This window comes from Sus scrofa, chromosome 6, assembly GCF_054392235.1.
Source record: "Sus scrofa isolate SSC_HxYL_T2T_F1_AM1 chromosome 6, Sscrofa_HxYL_maternal_Yorkshire_Landrace_v2.0, whole genome shotgun sequence".
NCBI classification, from domain to species: domain Eukaryota; kingdom Metazoa; phylum Chordata; class Mammalia; order Artiodactyla; family Suidae; genus Sus; species Sus scrofa.
This window is the reverse complement of record NC_139388.1, coordinates 123,027,249-123,048,396: the sequence shown is the minus strand read 5'-3', so window position 1 is coordinate 123,048,396 and position 21,148 is coordinate 123,027,249. Positions and strand designations below refer to the sequence as shown.

Genomic DNA, 21,148 nt, shown 5'->3' with positions numbered 1-21,148 from the left:
TGAATTCCATGATTGGAATGAACGAAAAAAGTTCACATGGCTGTTAAACACATTTTATGGAAATCGATTCATAAGACAAAGAAATTGGGGCATTTTGGACCCTTCTGGGTGACTATGGTGGCAAATCTTGCAGCAGCAGGGCCACCCACCTGATATTTCAGGGGTTCCCATGCAGGATACCCAGGGGTTCACTGGAGCCCTTCTGGGAGGGATTATCCTTAGCCCTCACTTCATACTGGTCAGGTCTTCATCAGGCCACTGCATTTCTTTTATGGCTTCACAGTGAAATGTGAAATGGAGAGACCATTAGTCATAATATGGTGAACAATGCACAGGAAGGGAAGTGGCATAAAAGCCTGTGAGGGAGGCAGTTGAGTGTTTGAAAGGATATCTGCATGTAAATAATGGTGAGCAGGTGTTTTCAGGCACCACAGTATGCTTTGGCAGGTAAGACTTCAGGATATAATATCAAAATAATATTATATATATCAAATTTAAAAAATATATAAAATAATACATCCTGATATATCAAAATAGTGGCTTACTTACTTAAAAGTTCTACAAAGCAGAAAGGCATTAGCATTCTACATTGTTCATCAGAGATGAAAGTGTTTTTGGAGGATATCAGCCACTCATACTCATTGTACATGTAAAGACCCTTGACATCCTGGAGAGGCCACAATTATGTGTTTATACACTCCTATTCACACACATTGAGCAGAGGGAAACCCTTAAATTACATGTTATCTCCTGTGGTTTGGATTGCCCACCCATATTGTCATCCTTGTAGCAATAATATACAAAGTATTAAACACAAACACTGTCTCATCTATTTCAGAGTTTATGAAATCTTTGCTGAACACTGAAGACTAATTTTAAAAAAAAAGCAAGCAAAAATATTTTCTAATCACTTATAATCCCATCAACTACAGTTGATGTTTCTATTTACCTATGCATATCTATCTCTATGTAAATATACAGCTTGATTTTAAAATGTATTGTTACTTTTCAAACTATAGCTTTTTCCACATTCTAAGGGAGGCTACAAACTTCATGACTATCTTCGAGACTGCTCTATTTTTGGAATAAATGTTAATGGGCCTATTGGCTATACATAACGTAGCCTGAAAGACAATGGCAAAGATCAGAAAAACTAAGTGGCTCAAAAATGTTGTGTTCATTATGATGAGTTATTAACTGGAATGGGGATGTGTCTGGGGCCTATATTCAGGGAGAATGAGTGTTGGAGTTCTGGACATGGGGAGCAAGGTCTAGGTCAAAGGAAATTCTTATCTCAAGGGAAGCAGGTTCTAAAACAAGGTGGGTCTTGAGGAAGGAGCCAAGATGGGACCCCTTCTAAAGGCTGTGACCTTGGTTCAAGGAAGAAAAATGCTGAGGTCTTATTTTAAATATCTGGCTTATAATGCCTCTCTGTTATTATCAGGACTTTAGGAAAGCTTTGAGAACCATTCGCAGCTTCACAGTGAGTGATTAAGTCTGTGTCCATGCTTGGCATGAGGTATCAGAAAGAATGTCCCCTCTGAAAAAGTGACATTTGAGACAGAGCCTGTGGAGAATGAGAAGGAGACCTCCCAGGCAGGTGAAAGAGCATATGTGAGGTCCCTGAGGCAGTGAGAGCCTGATGTACTCCAGGAATACAGCACCAGTGAGGTTGGAGCTCTCTGTGTAAGGGGCAGAAGGTCAGTGCATTAAAAGGTTGGCAGAGACCAGGGCTGTGTGGGCCATGTGAGGGGTTCTCTAACGTATTCTCAGGGCAGTGGGAAGCTTTGGGAGGATTCCAAATGAGATAGGAAGGCAGGGGGCAAAACCATTAAAAAAATGACACAACCATTAAAAGAACAAACAGGGTACAAAAACTGGTTAGGACTGACTAGGCCCAAGATGGGAGAAGATTCTACTTCCAGGAGCCCTTGAGCCTCATTATATCCTCATTATAATACATACGCATCTAAATGACATGCCCACAGGTGCCATGACAGTTCTAAGGCCAATCATAAAAGGCCCCAAAGTGGGTGGCGGCCCAATTCCCAGAAATTCCCTGCCTCATCCTGTCCCCACAGTAGTTAGCCTATGAAATTACTCAGCCCATGGAAACTAACCACCCTCACAACCCCATCAACTCAAATTTTCCAAGATGACCCCATGCCTTGGGGCCGTCTCTTGCCTCTGAGGTCTGTGCATTCTGCCTATGGAGTGTGTATCTTTCTCAGTAACTTGCTTTCACGTTACTGAGGCTCGGTCTTGAATTCTTTTCTGCACGAGGCCAAGGACCCTTACTTTGGCAGTCAGTCCCAAGGACACATCTGAGACCTGGGACATGACAAACCTCTTGTGCCCTATTTTTCCTACAACTAAAATGAGAATAACATAATATGTTTTTTTTTAAAAAAAGCAAAAAAAAAAAAAAAAAAAAAAAAAAAAAGCACCCTGGCTATGATATGGAAAAGGGACAGGAGAGGGACAAGCGTGGATAAAGTGAAACCAGTCTGGGGGCTGACTGATGATTCCAGACTAAAACACTGACAATGGAAACACAGAGTAGACACATTTGAAATATATTATGGACGCAAAACTAATAGGAATCATTCAAAGATACTTTTTTTGGCTGCCCTGCAGCACTGGCGTTCCCAGGGCCAAGAATCAGATCTAAGCCACAGTCGCAACCTAAGCCGAAGCTGCAGCAATGTCGCATCCTTAACCCACTGGGCCTAGTGGGGGATTGAACCTGTGTCCCAGTGCTCCCAAGACGCCACTGATCCCGTTGTACCATAGCAGGAACTCTGAATCATTCATAGATTGAATGTGAGAGGATGAGTGAGAAGAGAGTATAAAGGAAAACTCTCCACATTCTGAAATAAATGGAGGTGCTACTGACAAAGATGTGGAAGCTGGGCGCAGGAGCATGTGGAGGGATGTGAAGTGGGGCGAGGTGTGTGGTGGGAAAGGGTTGAATCTGGGATGTTTCTGAGATGGTTAAGCAGTGGTATGTCTATATGTGCCTGGAGCTCCGGAGATAGGGCTTGGATGGAGACACACATGTGGGAGCTGTTAAGTCAAAGCGATTTTTTAAAAGGCCATGGGAAAAGGAGACCATACATGGAAAAGTGTGCTCAAGATGCCTCCCCCAAGAGGTTTGGGTCTGGGAGATAGGAGGATGTGTGAGTGTGTTTCAGTGGTAGCTAAGACAGGGGAGGTTTTCAGGTAGGGAGGGGTGGTCTTGGAGTTGAAAGTTTCTGAGAGGCTAAGATGAGAATAGAGAAAGCATTCACTAAGCTTCAGAATATGCAGAGAATAATGATCTTAATAAGAACATTTTTTTGGAAGGCGAGGAAGTGAAGTCAGCCTCTCTAAACAAAAATTTTTTTCTTTTGGAGAAAGTTGGATTTGTTGGGGAGAACAAAGACGTAGGGCAACTGAAAGAAATAACATCAAGGGAATATTTCGAATATAGGAGGCTGTAGAAAATGTTTACATGCTGAGGAGAGTGGTCCACTCAAGGCGGAGACTGATGAGGGGGAAAGAAAATGACTGACTTAAGGTATTCAGTCTGAAAGAGTAAGGGGATGAGGTTCAGAGTACACGTGGGCAGAAACTGCCACGGGATGTGAAGGAAGAAGAAAGTGAAGGCTGGAGATGGAGGTATGTTTGCAAGTTTGGGAATGGAAAGTTCCTAACAGTTTCTATCTTCTCACTGAAGTAAGACACAAAGTTTCGAGCTTAGAATGAAGGATAGAGAAAAGGTTTGATACAAGTGGAGAAAAAAAGAGGTTGTTCTCATGAGGAGTAGGAGAGTGAGCTGAAATAGTAGGCTAGTCATGGAGCAAGCACATATGAAGGGGTGGTCAGGAGTCCAAAATGAGACCAGCATGACCCATTGTGTGGTTTCCAGCAAAGCTCAACTAATAGGTAAAAGCCTGGGTACATCAGGGGAGTGGGTGCATCCATGGCATGACTATTGCCTGCTGGATGCAATGGGTCTTTTTAGGGCCGCACCTGCAGCATGTGGAGGTTCCCAGGCTAGAGGCTGAATCAGAGCTGTAGCTGCCGGCCTACACCACAGCCACAGCAAAGCCAGATCCAAGCCACATCTGCAACCTACACCACAGCTCATGGCAATGCCGGATCCTTAACCCACTGAGCAAGGCCAGGGATTGAACCTGCATCCTCATGGATACCAGCTGGGTTCATAACCCACTAAGTCATAATGGGAACTCCCTAGATTTTCTGTTGATGAGAAAGTACTGGGACCAAAAGACCCGGCAATCAACAAAGGATTGCAAATGTGGAGATGAGAGCAAGAAGGCTAGAAAGGTAGGTTATGGGATTCAGAGAGTGGGATCACTCTCTGATTGTGGAAGTGGTTCAGTTTCTGAATAACTAGCTCCTGGACATCTAAGAACTAATGGCTGAGGTCAAATGGAGGATTTTTTCCGGATATAAATAAGGAAGGTATTGATGGATCATCTGTTGGCATACTGGAGTAATCAAGGATGGAGATAAGAATTGTAATAGGGATATTTATGGGACCCAATGGAAGAGCCAACCAAAGTCCTGTAGGAAATAGAGTCCAGCTCTTTTCTCGGTGATCCGTGTCTGAGTAGATTGTATATACTTAGAGTTGCTAGTGGCTTTCTTCACCACTGCATGGATAGAGCCTCCTTAAATATTAACTCAACACCAGAGGAAAACAGAGATGAGAAAGGGGAAAGAGACAAGGGCCTGGGCATAACCTTTGATCCCCTGAATCTACACTTTCTGAAGTCTGACTGCCCCTGGTGTGTCAAGCTAGCCTAAGAGATTATTTTATTTTTTGTCACTGGCAAGCACAAAGCATAAACTAATATGGATGGATCTGTGTCACAAAAAGGAAGTATATGGAAATGGAACAGATTTGTTGTTTACCCACGCAATAGTCATTCTTCCATTTTTCTTTGCTGGCAGAATGGTTACCCATGCCTGCACTGCAGTTCTCAAAGAAAGGTCTAAGTCAATCACTGCTATTGCAATCTCCTTGACAGTGATGCTGATAAAATTTGCAGGAAAATCTACTGGAGAGGGGAATATAGAGGGGTACTGTGCCTCGTTTCATGGCGTTTTTTTTAACAAATTCTTCAATTTGTTACAACCCTGTGTCGAGCCAGTCTGGAGGTACCATTTTTCCAAAGGTATTTGCTTTGTATCTGTCATATTTTGGTAATTCTTGAAACATTTTAAGCTTTAAAAAAAACCTGTAGTTGGAAGTTCCTGTTGTGGCGCAGCGGAAATGAATCTGACTAGGAACCATGAGGTTGCAGGATCGATCCCTGGCCTCCATCAGTGGGTTAAGGATCCAGCATTGCCTCGAGCTGTGGTATAGGTCTGCAGACTTGGCTCAGATCCCATGTTGCTGTTCCCTAGCCTGGGAACCTCCATATGCTGTGGGTGCGGCCCTCAAAAAGACTAAAGGCAAAAATAAACAAATAAAATAAAAATTATAATTGATTTATAATGTTGTGCCAATTTCTGCTGTGTAGAAAAGGGACCCCATCACACACACACACACATTCTTTTTTTCATACTACCATCATGTTCTATACCAAGTGATTGGATACAGATCCCCCATTTTTTTCATTATTATTATGTTTGCTATGGTGATATGTGATCAGTGGTCTTTGATGTTACTACTATGACTTGCGGGAGGCTCAGATGATGGTTAGCAGTTATTTAGCAATGAAATACTTTTAAATTAAGGTTTGCACATGGTTTTTAAAGACATTTTGCTACTGCATATTCATGGGCTACAGTGTCAACATAAATTTTATATGCATTGGGAAACTAAAAACTTCACAGAACTCGCTTTATTTGGATATTCGCTCCATAGTGGCGGTCTGGAACTGAACCCACCTCTCCCTCTGAAGTGTGTCTGGCGTGGACTGGGTAATGTGAGATTAATTTTTTGTGTGTCAACTTGACTGGGCTGTGAGGTGCTCAGGTGTTTCATAAAACATTATTCTGGGTGTGTCTGTGAGGGTGTTTCTAGAGGAGGTTACCATTTGAGTTGGTAGATTTAGTACAGCAGACTGCCCTTCTCAGTGTGGGTGAGTCTCATGAAATCTGTCGGAGGCCTAAATAGAAGGAAAGAGACTTTTCTCTCTCCTGCCTGATGGCCTTCAAGCTGGGACATAAGTAGTTTTCTGCTGCCTTTGGACTCAGACTGGATCTTACTCCATTGACTCTCCCGGCCATGCCTTCAGACTACAGATGTGGGGACTCAGTCTCCATAACTGTGTCAGCCAATACCTTATAATAAATCTCTTTCTTGATGTATCCTATTGGTTCACTTTCCCCGGGGAACTCTGACTCATACTAGTAGTGGCCCTCAAAAAAATCACAGTTACCCAGAAACTCAGAATGTGACCTTATTTGGAAACAGAATCTTTGCAGATGTAATTAGTTAAGGACCAAGATGAGGTCATACCAGAGTGGGAAGGGGGGCCCTAAATCCAGTGACTGGTATCCTTATAAGTAGGAGGAAAGGATGGCGAGACACACAGATGCACGGAGGGAAGATCGTGTGAAGACAGAGGCAGAGGTTGGAGTCACGCAGCTACAAGCCAAGGAATTCTAGTGACTGCTGGAGCCACTGGCAGCTGGGAAGAGGCACGGAAGGATTCTTCCCTAAAGACCCAAGGTGGCACGGCTCTGCCAATACCCTGGCTTCACACGTCTCCCCTCCAGAACTATGAGAGAATAAGGTTCTGTTGTTTTAAGCCATTAAGTAGGTGGTAATTTGTTACAGCAGCCCTAAGAAAACCAATAAGGGATTTTCTGGGACAGGTGTCTTCACTCAAAATTAGAGACTCACGGGGAGAAAAGAAAACTTGGTGCATGAGGAAATGGCAGATGATTCTGTATGGCTGGGGTACAGGCTGTCTGACTGGCGAGTCAAGGCCCAAGGAGAGCCTGAAAAACTATGGGACGCAGCCTGCCACGCCCAGAGTGATGAAAACCAGCACATGCTAGGCTGGATGAAGGACGAGGGCGAGGGAATTATGAGTCAAGTCATTGTTTTCTTTCTACCTGCTATGGATGATGGGGTTCTTTTTTGGCAAGTGTTGGCTAAAGTGAATTGTTTGCTTTCTAAAAGTATTCTTTTTTTTTTGCCATTCCTTGGGCCACTCCCGTGGCATATGGAGGTTCCCAGGCTAGGGGTCCATTTGGAGCTGTAGCCATCAGCCTACGCCAGAGCCACAGCAACACAGGATTCGAGCCGAGTCTGTGACCTACACCACAGCCTACGGCAACGCTGGATCCTTAACCCACTGAGCAAGGCCAGGGATCAAACCTGCAACCTCATGGTTCCTAGTCGGATTCGTTAACCACTGAGCCACAACGGCAACTCCAAAGTATTATTTTACCTATTTTTCCTTCTACATTTTTTTTTTTAAACAATGACCTTTCAAAAGGGGGAGAAATATTTCAGAATCCTTAAAAATTCAACTTGAAAAATGTAATACTATCAAAGAATGGGATAAATGCTGAAATAATGTCCCTCTAAAAGAGAATTTTAAGCATTTGGAACAAGCTCTTGGAGAACAAGGGTCCTGTCAGACATTTCCTTTGTATTCTATAAAGACTGTGAACGACTTTAGTATCCAGTCCTCTTGCTTCTGTGGTCCTTCTCTGAAGTCCTATCAGATCATAGAGAGAAACATTACGTTAAATGCTATTTCTCTCTTGCTCTTTTTTTTTTTTTTTCAGAGCCACACCTGCAGCACATGGAAGTTCCTAGGCTAAGGGTTGAACTGGAGCTACAGCTGCTGACCTATGCCATAGCCACAGCAACGCCAGATCTGAGCTGCATCTGTGACCTATGCCGCAGCTTATGGCAATGCCAGATGGTTAACCCACTGAGTGAGGCCAGGGATTGAAACCATATCCTCATGGAGACTTTGCCAGGTTCTTAACCTGCTAAGCCACAATGCGAACTCCCTAATTCTCATTTTTATGACTTAATGAACAATGTCTGAGAAAGCTACTCTTCTACCAGTCCATTAGAACCACCTGGGACGGCTTGTGGGGAAATAAGTCGTGGTCACTCAGCTGAAACTAATGTCAATGGCTCAATTATTCATTCATGTTTTTCAGACTCTGGGACACACCTCTGCTGATTACCAGCCAAGCACAACTCATTGCAGTTAGTATACATTAAGCATGAACTCCATGTGCGAGTAGGAAAAGGACCTAAACATTTTAATGAGAAGGTACTCATGGACTGAACTGGACTATTGTCTTTATTACTAGGTAAGATAAAAAATGAGAAGAGCCTTTCCTATCTTTCAGAAAGTGGATGACTACTATTTTACTAAAAAGCCTCCGTGCTTACAGGAGACAGAGCCTCAGAGCTGGACAAAATGGACAATCTCAAAGGAGTCCTTTTTTTATCAGATGGAGGAATTTCCTGTTAAGAGCTGAGTTCAGGGAGTTCCCGTAGTGGCTCAGTGGTAATGAACCTGACTAGTATCCATGAGGATGTGGGTTCGATCCCTGGCATCTTTCAGTGGGTTAAGGATCTGGCATTGCCATGAGCTGTGGTGCAGGTCGCAGATGAGGCTTGGATCTGGGGTTGCTGTGGCTGTGGTATAGGCTGGCAGCTGTAGCTCCGATTCGACCCTTAGCCTGGGAACTTCCGTATGCCACAGGTGTGGCCCTAAAAAGACAAAAAAAAAAAAGAACTGAATTCAGGATGGGGATTTATAAGCCCTGCTGCTCAGGCCCTTTCACTCCTTGGGATGTAGGAAGGGAAAAAGCAGGAGAAAATGGAAGGCTTTTCTATTAGGGTTACTTTATCAGTGTGCCTAATGTGTGCAAATGTTCACGCCAAGAGAGACTTCAAAGGGCTGCAGGAATGTGGCAGGGACTGAGGTGGTGGCTCGCTCCATGTTACTCAAGGTGGCACTACTGGCCCTGAAGGAGGTATATGAATTGAAGGAGGCTGAATCTGGGGGCTCATTAAACTGAGGCCATGAGGGGCCTATTTTCTGTGGCTGAATGGTAAGCATATAGTCTCCTCTGGAAATTTATAAGCCTTTTTCTTTCCAAATGTGCTTTTGTGAATGCTTCTGCTCTGGGAAGGAACCCAACTTCAGAAGGAAAACCATGTGATACCAGGAGTTATTTGTATATATTAGGAAGGAATGGTATAATAATAATAACATGTTCTTAGAAAAAGGTAGTCACCATTGGAAGAAAAATTATGGCAAGTGTTTATCTGAGTCTGAAAGCATATTAGACACATCAATAGTAAAATTTCTAGCTCATGGTTACAGAATTGTTTAGAAATTGACAGAATAGAAAGCTACTTTATTCATCTGCTTTGATGGCTTGGAACTATCAGATTCACAGTTTAAGGTTTTGCTAAAAATCAACTCTGCACAGATTTAAAAGTCAGGTTTTAAAAGTTACAAAAATCCATTGATGGTTAAAGTATAGGCTAAAATGATAAACTGTCACTCATAAGAATGCCGTAACATTAAAGCACATCATTATAAACTTTTACAAACATAATAACCCTTAGTTTTTTCATAAGAAAACATTGTTCCATCTATTCTTGTGATGATCACAATTTTTCAAATCATACTTATGTAAAGATAAACAGCATTCGGCACACTTCTGGGGAAGTGAAGGGGAAATCAACCAATGAAAGATAACACAGCAGGTGGGGACATCATCTGAGAATGTGAATAGAATTATTTTTTCCAAGATACTATAGATTTATCTTACTCAAAGATCAACAGACCACATATGCTCATATTTTAAACAATTCTTTTTTACATCTGGAACGTTGATATCTATACATGAGTAGAAACCAAAGATATAGACAAGTATCTTTTTGTTTTCATATATAAGGTCCTTATGGGTTGCATAAATTCCAGAAAATATGTTACAATCACTCTCCTTGCCATTTTTAGCATCACATTATGTCTGTCATCACCTAGACTGTTTTGGGATTTCCATTAAAGGGCAGTTTGGGTTTTTATGCTGGGGTTTCACACACATGCACACAAGACAGTAAGCAGAATATGGGCCAGGAAGATATTCCTGTTTTTACTTGACCAGATGTCCAGCACCGGTAAAGCTCCTGATATTCAGCTGATTCTCAGTAAGTCCTTGATGAATAGTAACCCTGCTTCTCTGTATTATAAATGAAACCCCAATCAACCTTCTTTTCTTAGTCTTGTCTCCTTACATATGGAAACTTCTCTTAGGGAAAAGTAAGACCAAGAATTTAGGGATATTAGCTAGTTTATTTTCTGGCAGAGAGGAGCTAGGTGGTAAGAGAGTCAGATAGGTCCTAGGTGTGGCTTTGCTGCTAATTTGGGGGGTGGCACTTAAATTTTCTGGGTCTCAGTTTCCTTAAACATATATGTGGGAGGTTGCTATGGTCTGTGTGTTTGTGGTCCCCCACACATGCAATTCATATGCTGAAATCCTAATGCCCCATGTGATGGTATTAGGATGTGGGTCCTTTGGGAAGTGATTAGGTCCTGAGGACAGAGACCTCACGAATGGGATGAGTACTTTTATAAGAAAGGTCAGACAGAGCACTCAGGCCCCTTTTGCCTAGGGGGATACACAGACAGAGCACATGCTATGAACCAGGCAATGGGCCCTCACCAGAATTGGACCACACTGGTAGTTCGCAGCCTGCAGAACTGTGAAAAATGAATTTCTGTCATTTATAAGATACATAGTCTCTGGTATTGCATTATAGCAGCCTAAACAGACAAGAACAGGGGTCTAGGTTAGACAACCTAAAATATCCCTTCTCATACTTAATGTCTAAGAATCTAAGAATCAAAGACATAATCTGGGGCAAATCTAACTAGGATATTACGTGGAATAATTATACCTTGTCTCAGGCCTCCTGGGTGCCTAGTGCAGAGTCAAGGAACATAAGAGAAATGTGATATATGTTTAAAGAACAAACAAATAAATAAATGATAATTATAGGTATAAGTGTGGCTTAAGAATCCTTAGGATTTTCACAAAAGGAAGAAATCTTTCTCTGGATACTGATTTTTGCAATTAAAATGAAGTCAGAACATTGCCTTTAAAAATTGAAGTAGAGCTGATTAACAATGCTGTGTTAAATTGTGTTAGTTTCAGGTGTACGGCAAAGTTATATATATATATATATAATTACGAGATATTGAATATAGTTCCTTGTGTTATACAGTAGGTCCTTGCTGGTTATCTATTTTATATATAACAGGGTGTATTTGTTAATCCTAAACTCCTAATTTATACCCATCCCCTTCCCTTTTGGTAACTGTAAGTTTGTTTCAGTATGATTTTATTTCTGTTTTGTATACAAGTTAATTTGTATCATTTGTTTAGCTTCCACATTTAAGTGGTATCATATGATATTTGTTTTTCTCTTTTTGAAAACTGAGTTTTATTCATATCAGTTATTCTTCTTATATGTGGTGTTTGAATCATGTAGTTAAAAAACTTCAGGACAAGTTTATGTACTCTCTTAGGAAAAGCTAAAAGTGTCACTCTGTCTAGAGAAATTTTTATTTTACATCCAAAACAAATCTGTTCATAATTAGTCATAAATAGTCATTTCATAAATATTCTTAAGAAGAAAGAGGGAGAGAAATCCTTTCCTTAAAAAGCCCCCAGGTCTAGTGATGATTCTGTATACCATTTAGCCCTAAAATTCTATCAGACTACAGCCTGAGACATCATTTCCAGGCTTATGCTCACATCAATAAATAAGGTTTTTGCATAAATTAGGTTTCAGAACCACAAGGTGCTATATCTTTTAAACTCTTGTTGAACAGAAGTAGTGCTAATTTTAGCCTCAACCTAAACATAAACTTATTTGCCATGAGAAAAAGATCTGTGGACTTATAAATAGCTTACTCTCAGGAAATATTTTCGATGGAAAATTCTAGCATTATGTTACATACATATTCTTCTTATAGGATTAAGTTGGAAAGGTCTTTTTGGAGTGGCAGTTTGCTGCAGGAGAAAGATAAGACTTGGCATTCTAGTTCTGCCACTTACCAGAAATATGACATTGGAAACTTACCTAAACTCTTAGAACCCTAGCAATCTTCTAAAAAAGGAGGGAAATAATGGCTAATGTGAGGGGCTGTGGTAAAAATGAAATGAGATAATGTTTGTGGAGCATCTGTTTTGGTGCTTGGCACAAAATGGTACAGAATCTCTCTGTAAGGTTCCATTTTCCCTGGTGCTCCTTATGCTTGTAATAGCCGATGGAGCATTATCATCTTCACCACACCAACAACACTCAAGCATATCTCAAAATATGACCCTGTCTACTTCATTCCAGACCAAGGACTATTCTGAACTTGGTAAAGAAAGTTCAAAGATTAACCGAAAAACTTGTCACTTGTCCTTGATGAAAATTTCAGAGAAGATGGACAGCTAACATGAGAAATTATAACACAAGACTGTGAGTGATGGAATGAGATGGTTTCTAAAAGTAAGGGCACAAAGAGCATGGCTCAGAGAAGGCAGATTTTTCCTATGTTAGCAAAGGTCAGCTAATGAGGAACACAGGGAGGTGCTGAGTCCTAGGGTCTGCTGTGCCTATGTTATGACATGCTAAGGGATTCAGGAGGCAGATTTTGCTCTGCAGCTGATGGGCCAACCAACTTTGAGATTGAAGTGGGCGAAGTTAACTAGATCATATTGGCTACTGTTTGTTGGGGACCCATTAGGTACCAGAAACTACTTTGTTGTTTCATGGATATTATTTTCTGGCCTTTACAAGAAATTAGACATATCTCTCCAGGTGGGGAAATCTGAGGCTCAGAGAGCTTATGTAACTTGCTGCTCAAGACTATACACTTTTCAATTAAGCAAATGGCATGAAAGAGCAATAGGGTTTTTAAAATATTAATTTTAGAACAAACCATTAAAAAATAGAAATGATAAGATCTGAATCTCAATTAGGAGGGTGGTTTAGGCAGTCACGTTTTAAAAGGAAAGGAGAGTAGGAACACTGAAAACAGGGAATTTGTGGTCCAGGTGAGGCTGTTTAAGATTTGAGCAAGATTTCTAGCAAGATTTGAGCAAGATTTCTAGCAAGATTTGAGCAAGATTTATTCTAGAATGACATAAATTTTATATAATAAACCATGTTGCTTCTGTGTTTTATAGTTACTTGATGACTATATTTCATGACAGAGGGTGCAGTATAATAATTACGAGCTCAGGCTCTAAGCCAGACCACCTGGATTTGAATTTTTACCCCAACTTCCTTAACCTCAGGCAGGTCATTTAAACATTCTGGGTCCTAGTTTCCTTATCTTTAAGAAAGGATATAATAGAGAAATGCAAATCAAAACTACTATGAGGTAAAACCTCACACCTGTCAGAATGGCCATCAGTAATAAGTCCGCAAATAACAAATGTTAGAAAGGGTGTGGAGAAAAGGGAACCCTCCTACACCATTGGTGGGAATAAAAATTGGTAAAACCACTATGGAGAACAGTATGGAGGTACCTCAGAAAACTAAATATAGAACTACCATATGACCCAGCAATCCCAATCCTGGGCATATATCCAAACAAAACGTTCTTTGAAAAAGGCACATGCATCTGTATGTTCACTGCAGCACTACTCACAATAGCCAAGACATGGAAACAACCTAAATGTCCATTGACAGATGAATGGATTAAGAAGATATGGTGTATATATACAATGGAATACTACTTGGCTATAAAAAAGGACAAAATAATGCCATTTGCAGCAACATGGATGGAACTAGAGACTCATACTAAGTGAAATGTCAGAAAGAGAAAGACAAGGAGTTCCCGTCGTGGCGCAGTGGTTAACGAATCCGACTAGGAACCATGAGGTTGCGGGTTCGGTCCCTGCCCTTGCTCAGTGGGTTGATGATCCGGCGTTGCCGTGAGCTGTGGTGTAGGTTGCAGACACGGCTCGGATCCCACGTTGCTGTGGCTCTGGCGTGGGCCAGTGGCTACAGCTCCGATTAGACCCCTAGCCTGGGAACCTCCATGTGCCGCGGGAGCGGCCCAAGAAATAGCAAAAAAGACAAAAAAAAAAAAAAAAAAAAAAAAAAAAAAAAAAAAAAAAAAAAAAAAAAAAAAAGAAAGAGAAAGACAAATACCACACGCTAGCACTTATGTTTGGAATCTAATATATGGCACAAATGAACCTTTCCACAGAAAGAAGGCTTGTGGACTTGAAGGGCAGACTTGTGGCTGCTGGCAGGAGGGGAAGGATGGGGAGGGAGTGGGATGGACTGGGAGTCTGGGGTTGGTGGATGCATGCTATTGCATTTGAAGTGGATGGGCAGTGGGGTACTGTGTCTGATTGCTTGTGGTGGGGCATGGTGGAGGATGGTGTGGGAAGGAGAGTGTATATATGTGTGTGTGGCTGGGTTGCTTTACTGTGCACTGTCAGAAAACTGTAGACCTACTATTATGGAGAGAATGAAAATCATTATAAAAATGAAGGGAGATAATAATATTACTTATATCACAGGGTTGTTTGTGTTTAAGCACAAAATGAGGCACATGTGTATATAAAACAGTGTTTGGTATAAAGTAGGAGGAACCAAGGAAGCATGAGCTGGCATTGCTTTGTGCCTTTGTCTTTGTCCACTAATTGTTTATTTAGAAATTATCTCTAGTGTGCCAAGCACTGTGCTTGTTTCCAGGGATGCAAACACAATAGGGAAGAACCTCTATTACAAGATAGTCGCTAAAGGGATACTGCCTCTAAGCATCAATGACACATAACGGCATATCGCTGGGAACACTGCTCCTCCCAGGTAATAAGTGTTAAGCTAAAATATGTACTCCCTCCCCTTTAATGACAAAAGAAGCTTGAATTCTAAGTCAGGTAAGATAGTTCTTTGAGATACGAGTCCACTGTCTTCTCAGTCTACTGGCTTTCCAAATAAAGTCCTTATTCCGTGCCCCAACATCTTGTGCCTTGATTTATTGGCCTGTCAGGCAGTGAGCTATAGGATCTTGGACTTGGTTAGAGAGTAAGAGGGGGCAGATACCTGACTAGAGGAAGATTACTTCTCTCTGAGAGGAGACTAAAAACTACAAGAAAGATCTATAAGATCCCAAAATATGGAGGACCATTTAGAATAACATATAACAAGAAGACCTTGAGAGTATCAGTACGGTCCATCAAAAATAACAGGTGTGGGGTTCCCACTGTGGCTCAGCGGTAATAAACCTGACTAGAATCCATGAGGACACAGGTTCAATCCCCGGCCTTGCTCAGTGGGTTAAGGATCCAGTGTTGTCATGAGCTGTGGTATAGGTCACAGATGTGGCTCGGGTCCCAAGTTGCTGTGGCTGTGGCATAGGCCAGCAGCTACAACTTAGATTCGACCCCTAGCCTGGGAACTTCCATATACCACAGGTGCGGCCCTAAAAAGCAAAAAACAAACAATCAAAACACACCTCTATACATATTGCTTATTAGTGTAAGGACTAACACTTCCACTTCTACCCCATCCTCCAATGTGATGCTAAGATGTGCTCAGCCAAGTTATCTTTTATGATATGTGTTGCCCTTGACCCACCAGGCAGCATCATGAAGTCAGTGAGAAGGATTTCGGTAGTCTCCACCTATTATGTGAACCAAGCCCTCAGAAGCTGAGTGTTTGCATCACCGCCTCAGGGATCTCTTCCTCACTAATTCATCAGACTTATGTGTGATGTTGTATGTATTATTAATGGCGGTATTTCTCTTCCCAAGAGTATTTTTTTAAAATATGACTTTATAAAGCCTCATTTCCGTAAACCAGAGAGAAATGTTAATGATTAGAATTTTCAGGGCTCACCAGACTCTGGAAGATTTGAGAGTACCAGTTATACACTGCATCTGAGCAAACCACGCCATGGCGCTACCCATCCCTGTGTCTCTCCATTTTAGGTTATGAAGGGGTCCAAGCAATTTTGCTCACAACCTCATTTTCACATCATCTGAAAGGATTTGCAATTAGGCATTGCAGGTTTAAACGATGACATGGGTTGGATAGATAAAATTTGTTGGTTGGAAGGGACACTCTGTCCTTTTGAGCGTACCCACAATACACTGAAATGGACAGATGAGCAGTCATGATGACCTCCGAGAAAAGACGGAAAAGGAAAATGTCTCCATAAATAAATGAGAAGGAAATGAAAACAGCGAGGCACTTGCATTTAAAATAACCAAGTGAAGTGCCAATATGATTAAGTTAAAAGCTTCTCTAATAACCAGGAAGCCCTTTAGAGTGAGGGGGATTGTTGGGATGGTGGTAAATTGTTTACTTGTCCAAAAAGACAGTGGCATCCTTCAGCACTCTGCTTTCCAATATATTCAGTATTTATTTATGGGAAATGGGAAGTGTTCAGACCATAAGGCATCTTCAACTCGCAAACAACCATTACTGAAAGAGAGGTCAGATCCACAAGAAAATAAATTTGAAGCTCGAGATTTAAATGTGACTGCAGGAATGAGACTGATGCCTTAAGAAGAAGTTCTTACATTGCATGTACAGAAATTTGCGAAATGGTGAATATTAAGACAGTAACAATCATATCTGGTACATGCCTGGAAATTTAAAAATCTTCCCATTAGTTTGATACTCAAAATGGGAATATTAACAGTGATTTTGTCAACAGCAAAAAATTAATGCTACAACATCATATAGCTTACAATAAGGGGCTTTAAATAGACTAGGTTAAAGGATTTTTTTTTGTGTGTAAAAATATCCAGCTTTCAATTTAGCTTAAATCTTTCTTTCCTGAGAGTTATTTCTTTTTCTTGGGAGGAGCACATCATCCCTGTTCATTTTTCTTCTAATAGTTTGGGGAGAAATCAATGAAATACTGATGGGTCAGTTAGGACCTAACCCAGAAAAGAGAAAACAGTCTATGTATTTAAAACGGATGGAATTTAATTCAGGAAAATGGTTACACAGGTGATGGAAGAATTGAGACGCTAAACTGAGGAGAGTGAATCAACCTGAAGATTAGAGGCAGCAGGAAGCCACAGACACCACCACCCACAGGTCTCAGGGGACAGTGGGAAAGAGGTGATATTATTGGAGCTCAGAGTTCAAGGTCACTGGGGGAAGCTGGAGGCAACTGAGGGTAATCTGGGGGCTGGAAAACCTAGCCCATGGGGGTCAACTTCCAAGGAACTAGGAGAAAAGAAGCTGGGCAAAAGTTAAAAACAGGTACAAACTGGCACAGTCAGAAAATGGAGACTTGAGTAAGTTAAGTAAATAAGTTTTCCATTTTCATTTTCTCCTCCGGAGCATTGTTACACGTGGCAAATTGATTTACTGATATTTTTAAAGGACATTAAGTTAGCTCCTGGGAACTGCATTCAACCTGGGAACTGCATTCATTGTAAATAAATGAAATCACCATTTTAGTTCCACATATGACCTCAGTGAACCACATTTACACACCCTTAAGATGATGAGACAACAATCCACCTTCACTCTGAAGTTAATAAAAAGTAGAAAGGAAGCATCACTCTCTTTTTGGATGTGATTTAGGCAGTGCTCAGTGCTTTGTCAGTAGCATTTTTCCCCACTTTTTAATGACTTATTTATATCTATTCTTTCATGTAATTCGTGTAGAAATTACATTTATATCTGATATTATTTTTTTGTTACTGAACATTAATTTTATTTTTTTGTTGTTTTATTCAGAATTGTGAACAGTGGTACATTCTGATCTTCTGGAAATCACCATTCTCCAAAGTAGATAATGAAAACCACCCTTTGGGGGAGGGGGAGGGAGTGGGATGGATGGGGAGTTTGGGGTTAATAGATGCAGACTGTTGCCTTTGGAATGGATTAGCCATGACATCCTGCTGTGAAGCACTGTCTAGTCACTTATGATGGAGCATGATACTGTGAGAAAAAAGAACATATACATGTATGTGTAACTGGGTCACCATGCTGTACAACAGAAAAAAAAAATAATGTATTGGGGAAGAAAATAAAGAACAGTAAAAATGGAAAAAAATTAATTAAAAAAATAAAATACTACTTCCCAGGATTAATCAATAACGAAGAGGTTCCCACATGGAGAGGCCCCAGGAGTGGCAGGAACAATAAATAAAATTGCAGAAGTACTGGGAAAAAAAAAAAGAAAAAAGAAAACCATCCTTTGAAAACAGGTCTGATTTAGGAAGAGGTGGAAAACCACACAATTTCCTCAATAAGACCACCACTCACTTCTTCTATTCGTCTACGTACTGCTGAGAAATGACAATGGCCTATTGCAGACTAATAGAAAAGCAGCAATTCGTATGCTCACATCTTTTGCAGCGTGGAAGCGTACTTATGTAGGGTGATGTAAAACATATTTATCCATCTGTTTCATGGCCAGGCACAATGAAGCTTAACGTGTGAGCACGTGTGTGTGCTTAATGGTACACAGCAGTCTTCAAACCAAACCTAACCTAACCCATGCCCTGCTTTGATTTGAGCAATAAAAAATCGCCCCATGGGCAGGCTCGGAAATGTTAGCCTTAACTCACACTCAGACTCATAATGATTAAACTGTCATTACCACCATCACATTTCTCTCTCATTTATGTCATTACAACATGGACTTGTCTCATTTTGGCTTCTTACTCTGATTATTAAATACTTTTATATATTTAAAACATTAGATGGTCTTTAGAATAGAATGAGGCATTACTGCATTTGCTTAATAGAAATCAGGAAGCGATGTCAAGGTCGTCTCTATATCTCGCACCTCACAGTTCAGAAGGTTTCTGATTTAAAAAAATAGACAAAAGGCACAGAAACGACGTCTTTCCCGGTGTGGCACCTCACTCAAAAATATAAAACCCTGATAATATTTCACCCCATTTTCATGCAGAGGAGAGAAACATTTACAGGGGAAATAATTCAATGCTCATCTTAAGTTCTTTGTCTCAGACTCACTTACCTAAAATTCAATGAAGAAATAGCATGAACTTTCCAAAACCATCTATTTTCTTTTCTTTGAAATGGCAGTCGACTCTGGCATTTAAAGACTTTCCAAGGGTTTCATCCAGGGGCAGGTAAATCTCACTTATCTGCAATGAGAAAATACACTTTTATTTAACGAAGCAACTTACACTTACACATTCTTACTCATTTGTTATAGAAACAGAATGGGCAGATCTAGAACATATGGTGTTTGGTGAATCCCCTCATACACTGAGAATGATTTGTCATACTCAACTCAGAACCATGGTTTTCATTTACCATCAGAAATGTTTAGAAAAATAGATGTTTGTGCCAGAAGTCACATTACAGATGAGGATAGTGAGGCCCAGATGGGGTAAAATGACTGTTCCAGGTTGAGTAGCTGGTGAGTAACAGAGCGTGGCCTTGAACTTTGGGCTCCTCACATCACCTTTGGATTTTGGTTGATTAAAAACATGGAAATGGGAAACAGGGAATCCTCTGCATTTTCCAAGTTGGTAATTTTCTGGAATATTGTCTCGCCACAATTTCTCCAAAAGCCAAAGAGAAGACAGTTGAGGGTAGATTCCTCAGACCAGCATTCTCTCCATCGGTAGAAATTCTGCAGGACCTGGACCAGCACAGAGGCACCCTCATGATCCACTCACATGAGGGTGTGTAGCAATGACACAAATATGAAAGAGTTAATAGGTTGTCTGTTGGTGTTTCTTCATAAAGCAGAATTTTTTTTTTTTTTTTTTTTTTTTTTTTGCAAGGGGGCAGCCCTGCAGCATATGGAAGTTCTAAGGCTGGGGATCAGATCCCAGCCACAGTTGCAACATACTTCACAGCTGCAGCAGTGTGGGATCTTTTAACCCACTGTATTGAGCTGGGGATTGAACCTGCATCCAGGTGCTGCAGTGATACCGCTGATTCCATTGTTCCACAGCGGGAACTCCAGCAGAGCAATTTTTACCGTCTTTCTTTTGAGAAAACTCACAGAAGAGAATGGAAAAAGAGGCTCCACATAGCAATTGCTGCAGAGTCCCTGTCCTGCTGCGTGGAAATGACCAGGTCCTCCACCCACCATCTCCCATCAGCCAGCCTTTCCCAATTTTCTTTCTTCCCCTTCCATTCCCCCCTTTCTTTTTCTCACCAACACACAGGTTAGATGTTACTATCCCACCTGCTAGGTGGCTTGAAGCAGCAGAAATTTGAAGCTCAGAAAATCTCATGTTTAAGATGAAGGAAAAGAATGGGAAGAAGGTGTCTGATGGAGTGGGGTTGGAAAAGGAGGGGACAGAGGAGCCTCGCTCAGCACCCTGGCTGGTGGTAGGTGGTCTCTGTCTCCAGCCTCACTCTGCACTTTCCTTCCCAACTGTCTTCTTTGTCCCAGGTTATCTAAAATGATGGCAATAATTATTTTAGTTTTCTTTTCTTTTTTTGGGGGGGTGCACCTGTGGCATACAGAAATTCCTGGGCCAGGGACTGAACCCTCACCACAGCAGCAATCAGAGCCACGGCAGTGACAACACCAGATCATTAACCCACTGAGCCACCAGGAAACTCCCAGCAATAGTTATTTTAGCTTTCACGGCTTCAGGTCTCCTACACTTTGGGGTTCATGGAGAAAATTCTATACAATAATTCCTCCCACCTCTAATCCAAGTTCTCAGCTATATCTGTGATTGCATTACATTTACTTAACAGGAGATGAAGACATTTTCACTACACAATTAACCCTTGTTCTGTCGCATTAGAACCCAATAGTCTTTCACTCAGATTCGAGGTACATGCATGTATTTAGCATTCTTTGAATTAAATATATTATTACAATAGACACTTCCAGATATTTTTGTTGCCTTAATGGACAGGCTACTAAGTTTTTAAAAATTGGAGTGTGGGTAAATTAGACTTAAGCACCTGGGGACAGATTATATATTAAAAATATCATCTCTCCCTTGTGAAAGCAACTCTCCAAGCCAGAGCATCAGGGAATGAATGGAAATCTTACACAATCTTATACACTTTTGTATAAGATAATATATATGTATATAGTAAAGTTTACATACGTAGATAACTTACACCCGGCTGTATCTGGCAATGGAGAATCACTCAAGAAATCCCTTGGGCCTGGGCACCTCTTAAGATTGTGCTGTTGGT

At 41.1% G+C, this 21,148-nt stretch overlaps 1 protein-coding gene across 10 annotated transcripts in view; it reads right to left on the bottom strand.

The window, feature by feature from the left end:
• Positions 1-19,117, bottom strand: part of DTNA (dystrobrevin alpha) — a 218,448-nt gene extending 199,331 nt beyond the window's left edge. For all 10 annotated transcript variants that reach the window (XM_021096233.2, XM_013999288.3, XM_084964443.1 and 7 more), the window contains exon 1: positions 18,984-19,117. The gene's annotated coding sequence lies outside the window, so the exon portion shown is untranslated. The remainder of the gene's footprint in view (positions 1-18,983) is intronic.
• Between the last annotated feature and the right edge of the window lie 2,031 nt (positions 19,118-21,148).